This window comes from Tamandua tetradactyla, chromosome 10 (genome assembly GCF_023851605.1).
Source record: "Tamandua tetradactyla isolate mTamTet1 chromosome 10, mTamTet1.pri, whole genome shotgun sequence".
Lineage (NCBI taxonomy): Eukaryota > Metazoa > Chordata > Mammalia > Pilosa > Myrmecophagidae > Tamandua > Tamandua tetradactyla.
Window position 1 is genome coordinate 67,246,792 of NC_135336.1, and position 7,200 is coordinate 67,253,991.

Consider the following 7,200-nt stretch of genomic DNA (forward strand, 5'->3'; position numbering starts at 1 on the left):
GCTTCCTTTCAGGTAATTGAACGCTTCACCTTCAACATCACTCCCCCATTTCTTTCAGTGCTCTATGTCTGCTATGCTGTGACTGCTAAAACTACAGTCCTGTCACACACTTTCCCCATATGTTGTTATATATTTTTTCTTAACACTTATAGCTGCATAATTTTATGTGTCTATTGTTGCCTTTTCCACTGAAATACATTCCTCATACAGGCTGGGGAAATGGTCATTCTTATTCATGGCAGTTTTCTTACTTCCTGGCACATAGTGGGTATGCAATAAATATTTACTCAATAAGGGAATTTATGAATGAAGATTAAAAGACATTGTAGCCACATTCATTTCTTCTGTCTTCTGTGGTGGTCTCAAGTGCCTATGTTTAGATCTACTTTCAATCTATTTCTTAGGCAAAAATTTACTATATTATCATCTTTAGTTACTTAAAGAAGTTGTTTCCAATTGGTAATTAAAAGCTATTACATTGAACCCAAGTTTTTAAAAATTGAGAAATTTTTTATGCATTCTTACTCCAGAAAGTAGCAGATTTAATTGAACCTTGCCTAGATAAATAACTTCACAATGTTCTGGATACAGAGGGAAACGTGTGGAAAGGGTCTTCTCTTTTCATAAACACAAGCTAATATATTCAGGTAATGTTTCTTTTGTAAATTGTAGGCTTTATAGGTTTTCAACTTTACAATAATATTTTCTTTAACATTGTGGATAGGTGGGGAAAATGCATTCTTAATAAAGTACGTATTCTCTAGAATGAAATACGTGAAATATATTTTTTCTAAAATAAAAATATTTTCTAAAATAAAATATTTTTACCTAATATTAAAACAAACAGAAGAGTTAGCTAATAATGTTTAACCAAGATTCTTAAATTTTGAAATAAGGCAAGTCTGTTTGGAAATGCCTGACTCACAATGGTCTATTTAGCTTGATCCTATAACAATCCAATATTTATTTACAAAATCCCCATAAATGATACTGTCAACATTAAAAATAAGCAATGAAATATAATATACTTCCTGCCCTTTTCCCCCAAGTTAATAGTTTTTCTCTTATTCAAAATAAATATCTGATTCTGTTAAATTATTCATCATTCACAATCATGAATGTTATACATATACACTCCTTCTAGCTCTGGTAAGAGAAACCTATTTTCACTCAGTGCAATTCAACCTTGCATTGCCTCAGAAATGTCACTCCCTTGACACTTAATCATGTCAATACAGTGGCATGTGTGTCATGTCACCCATGCAGCAAAGATTCCTACAGGAACAACACGGAACCATTGTGACATTTTTCTAATTATCAATCAGTTCATGTCTATGAAGTCGAAGGACATTTGTTAAACATGCAATTCTTCAGTTTGTTTTGGGTATTCTACATTGACTGTGCTACTAGAAAACTTTAAAAGCTACAGGTTTTCACATTTAATTTCCACTAATTTCTAAATTGCTGGATTGCTATGTCTGTTATTGGTGTTATTAAAGACTTTATTCATGTTAGAAAACTAGATGGTGAATCTTTGAGCACAGGAGTTGTGTTTATGTATGCAAATTTTTGTCCCCAGAGCAGACACACAGAATATACTTAATGAATATTGGTTAAAGGAAAATATAAATGGATATAATCCATCCTCACTGCCATTTTTAAACTTTCCTTCATGGTTCATTGCATAAGTCTTTTAAGTTCATTATGAAAGTCTATGATGCAAAGAAATATTCTCTTAAAACACTAAAAGACTACATATTCTATATCCCCTTCTAGAAGAAGGAGACTAATCTTTCTGCAGAGCAAAATTATTTCTAATAAGAAATATGCAGCAATAACTACTTGATAATTTAAATTCTCTTTTTTGATATGTTCCACCAAAATGGTCTCTGCACACATTTGTTCTTTTATAAAGCAGTTGGTCGTAACTAAGGCTGGAAATCACTTTTGGTTTCTTCTTGTGCACCAATGGGTGATTCTATTTTAGTAGTCCTGAGGTAAAGCTTGGCAAAAGATGTATTTTTAAAGTTCCCCAGATAATGAAAATATTCACTGAGGGTTGAATTCAACTGGCTTAATGAACTATACTGAGTTTTCATTTCTTTAGAAAGAACTATGAAAAATATAATCACATCCATTGCTTCCCTATTTATGAAGTCAGTTCTATTACACCTGAAATAATCTCCTTACCATTTTTTTCAGCAACATTTAACTTTAAATATCCATATGAGTTTTGGAGAAGAAGTGACAAAGTTCTGTGCCATGGTTAACTGAGTCAATAAGCCTCAGGGAAAGATGTGGAGAGAATATTCTGAAGCACAGTTTTGCCTATCGACATAATAGTCTAATAAAATGTTCCTTTATTTTGGAATTGTATCAAGTTCTAATATTTTGATTTCAAATAACAGACATCCAATCCAAATAAGGTGATATAGTAAAAGGAATTTGGGGATACATATCTGAACAGTTCAGTAGAAGACTAGGAGAAAAAAAGAACTGCTACTGTAGCATAGTTTGCCAGATCGGCTTTTACCTTTCAATGTACCTAAAATAGGTTGTCTCCATGTTCATAAGATGACTTCCAACAGATTCAAAGGGCCACATTCTTCCTCGTTCACTTTCAGGAGACATCTGTGCTTCTTCAAAGTGCTTTCTGCAGAAGAATGAGGAATTTTTCTTACTCAGAAGTCCTCATCCAATATCTCCTTGGCTACATTGGGATGTCAAGTTTCATCTACGATCCATTCACATATCCAAGGGAAGCAAGGTGCCAGGGAGGGCTTGGTATCCACACCTAGACCTGTTAAGTGATGGCACCGGCCCCACAGCTCTCGGTGAATATCTGAATGAAAAACCTGGGTACTGTGATCAAAGGAAAGGGAATGAATGTGATAGATCAAAAACAGAAGATGTCAACCAATGCAATTTGATTGATATTGTGGTTGCTTTTGGCATTATAGAAGCAAATGACCCTAGTTCAATCATACAACTACCCAGTCCTAAACGCATACAAATAAGCAAATCATTTAACCTCTTTTTTGCCTTACTCTTTACACCTGAAAATGAGGAAGTATTAGGGCTTACATGAAAGTCTTACTGTAAATTTTAACCTAGACACTAAATGCAAACTGCTTGGTAAATTGTCTGACAAAAGTAAATTGTAATTAACATTCACAATCGCTATAATTACTATTGTTGTTGATTATTATTGCAATAGGCTCTTTCAACAAACTATCTGCAAAGGGCATTTTTTACCTTTATAACTAGAAAATAAACAGTATAATATTCATCTCTAGAATATTATTGGTAAGGATGGAATCTATTAATACTCCATGTGTTTCTTTCATTATAGCAATAGTCGTATAGGGTTTCAATCATTTGTTTACTGACACTAGCAGTTAACTAAAACTCTTTGAAGACAGGGTTACTATCGTATTCATTTTTTTGATCCCAGTGGCTACTAGAATGTTTGCTGTATAATAGTTTCTAGTTATTATACTAGTTATATTTGGTGTATAATAGGTTCTTGCTTCTTGAAAGCAAGAAGATAGGAGGGAAGTAGTAAAAGAAAGGAAAGACGGACAAGGGGAAGAAATTGAAAAAGAGGAATGATGTGAAGACAGGAGATGAGGATAAGCAGCCTAGGGGAGCAGACTTACAGGCCATGATAGGGGTCTGCATGCATTTTCTGAGCTGTCCTATGATTACATGTCTTTGGAAATCCAGAAAGCTGAACTAGGAAAGGACCACTGGGCAGAAATTGCAGGTAGATAGTTACACCCAACAAGAAAACAAAATGACAACCACCACAACAAAAAAGCAAAACGAGTACCATCCAACAGTGGAATGAACAGCTTTTTTTGCAGGCGACACAGATGTTGAAGACTGCTTAGAGTGAAACAATTGGTTTTAATGAGATTAAGGTGCTTTTCAAATCTGAGATTATGTGAAGCCTGTAACTTGCCGTATTTGGAAATTAAAATTAAGCATTTCTAATCTGCACATGTAATACAGTCTGTTCAACATATACCACCTCTACTGGCTTTTTAGTATCTATGTTCTGTTTCTCCACTATTCATTATGCCATCATAGCTCAGGTGAATAGAATTTAAAGCAGGTTTCTGGTTGTCAACACTGCATATTTTCATTTTGTTAAATTGTGCTTTTAATTTTTATTTCATCAAAATCCTTTTTGAGAAGAAAAGATATTCAATTATTTTACTTTAACCCCAAATTGAATTCATACTCTTAAGGGAAAATCATTGCTATTAGGCTATTGTTTTTGTTTGTTTGCTTGTTTGTTTGTTAAAGTGGTAGAAAGGACTTACCATGAACTAAAATGCAAAAAAAAAAAAAAAAAATGTTGAATGCTTGTCTTTGCCTTTTTTTTCCTGTTTTAATAAAGGATAGCTGATATAAAAATTCTGCACCCTCTCTCCACATTTGAGGAACAAAGACTACAATTCACATTTGCTCTACATGGTGCAATGAATAAAAGATCATAGATAAAAGAAAACCAATAAATCAACATTTGTATTGTATTGATGTTTACTGAGGTATAAAATCCCCTAGAATTTAAATGTGCTATCACATTGTTATGGAGAAGGCACTCTCTTCAAATAACATGAGATCAAAACATGCATTTGCCTGTGAGGATTGATCTGAGTGCTATGACAAATCACAGGAAAAAAAAAAAGAAATAAACAAAACCATCTTTATGCTTCTTTACATCATGAGAGATATAGAACTTTGTATATTTTAATGCTTGTTTCTCCCTCTTATTTTTTTGTAAAAATCACATGTCAACACGTAACGAGTGATTTCTAAGAACATTTTTTCATTGTAAAGGTGAAAATAAAATAGATAATTTTCCTGATTTATTAAGAAATTAAATGTAGGAGTACACCTTGTAATTTATTTAAATGTACCATGATTTGAAGGAATAAACTATTCTCAACAATATTTTGTGAAATAGTGATGTTAAAGCCTCAATATAAGAAGATCAAAAATATTGTTGGGAATAGTTTATTCCTTCATATTGTCTGGGAAGCAGATAAAGCAAGGGATGGTTTGTAGATACATATGAGGATAAGGATAAGAATAGGAGAATAATTAAGGGACTTCATAGGATCCCAGAATTTTAGATTTTGGAGAGATCATAGAGAAAGATTTTGCTTTACTTTTATTATCATTATTATTTACCATATTAATGATGTACAATCTGCTTAAAGTCACATATTCAAAGGGCAGAAATTGATGAAATTTTTATAAGTGTATATAACTGTGTAATTATCATCATGATCAAGATCCAGAATATTACAAATATTACAGAATCCTTCTGGTGTCTGCCTTTACTTTCCCCAAATGAAGCACTATTTTGAATTCTATCCCCTTAGATTAATTTACCTTGTTGTTAAAATTCCATTCTTTTTTTTTCCCTCGATAATATCTTTGATTTCCCTGGCAGTCTGTGGGATTCTGATGCTGGTTTGCCACAATCCTTGAGATTCTTTGGCTTTCATCTCTGCCTCCCATCCCAAGGCAATCTCTCTTTCGTTGTGTCTGCTCTCCTGGTTTCCACTGATTTCCAGCATTTGGTTCCTCTGACTCTGCAAATTTCTTCTGCTTATAAAGGTGTCCAGTGATATGGATTAAGGCCCACCTGATCCAGTTGGTCCACACTTTGACTAATAAAATATCTTCAAAAGGTCCTATTTACACATTAGTTCATACCCATAGGAAAATGGATTAAGAGTAAGAACATTTTCTGTTGGGATACATAATTCAATCTGCCACATATGCTTTTTTCCTTTTCCCCTGAAAAAGTCTCTCTCTCTAAAACTATATGGAATATTAGAACGAAAGTCAATAGGACAATCAAGTTTTTTTAAAGGATTTTTTTCTATTGAAATGATATGCAACAATGTAAATAATCAAAACATCTATAAAGCATTCAAATTACAAGTTCAAACAGTCAAGGGAATGTTGAAAAATAAAAAAGTCTGCTGAATAGAGGGTGAGGAAATGAATAAGAAATAGACACTTCTCAATGTAAGTAATTTGAAACATTTGGTGGGTGTTGTGTTACACAGGAGATAAAGGGAAGCAAAGTTGAATATTGATGAGGTAGAAACATATGAACAGATGAAACTAAGAATTTGGATATGCACATTGAACAAATTATATTATTGAGATGCAGAAATACAAACTTATGACTTGGAAAAGAAAAGGCAATGGATTTTCTATCTACTGGAAGTTACCAGGTTTAGGTAGAATTTACCAATCTAAGTAAGAGAGAGAGAAACTAATTCTAATTGCAATTTATAAACTGAACTGTGGTCACATTCTTTGGGGAAAAGTTGGATTAACTGGACAAAAGAAAAATTTACAGCTAAATACAAATTGATATTGGTTATTTTGAATATTATTACACTTAAGAGTAAATCAAACCTATACAGGGAGCTAATATGCATGTTTCTCCCTCCTCCACTAACAGAGGGAGAAAAACTCTCCCTAATGTATACAAGTTTTTCTTAGGAAGGGTTCCGTGAGCTCTCACTCACTGGAGTACATGTCTCTAAGTTTGTGGCAGGGGTGGGAGGTGTTGGTAGTGGTGAGGAGGAGTCCAGTAAGGCAAGTGTCTCCAAGTTTATAAGTCCTAAAATATCTGTATGACTCTAGGTTTCATCCTTTTTTGGTTTGTAAACATGCAACGTTAGAAAGATGAAACTCTCCGATGGTCTCACTATCTATTTTATCATCTTTTAAACTCCAAGCTTATCCCTTAGTCCAATTTCTAGAAAAGTTTTCTCAGAATACCCTAACCATACGGAAACATAGAAACATTTTCTCTACATCCTACAGTAACTGTTTTCATGTCTCAACCTTTCTCACTGACCTTTAGTCTCCTTCTTCTATATTTTATTATCCTATCCAATGTCTGTATACATTTTTGCCAACTACTAATTGTAATATTGAAGACAGAAAGTTGTTTCAAAAATTTCAGAAACAGGGTGGGCCATGGTGGCTCAGCAGGCAGAGTTCTTGCCTACCATGCCAGAAACCCGGGTTTGAGATCCGATGCCTGCCCATGCAAAAAAAAAAAAAAAAATCAGAAACAATAAGTCTAGTAATTTGATTATATTTTCTTTCATATACCTTGAATAAGATGAATTATCCTCTCTTTACCATAAACCTTCT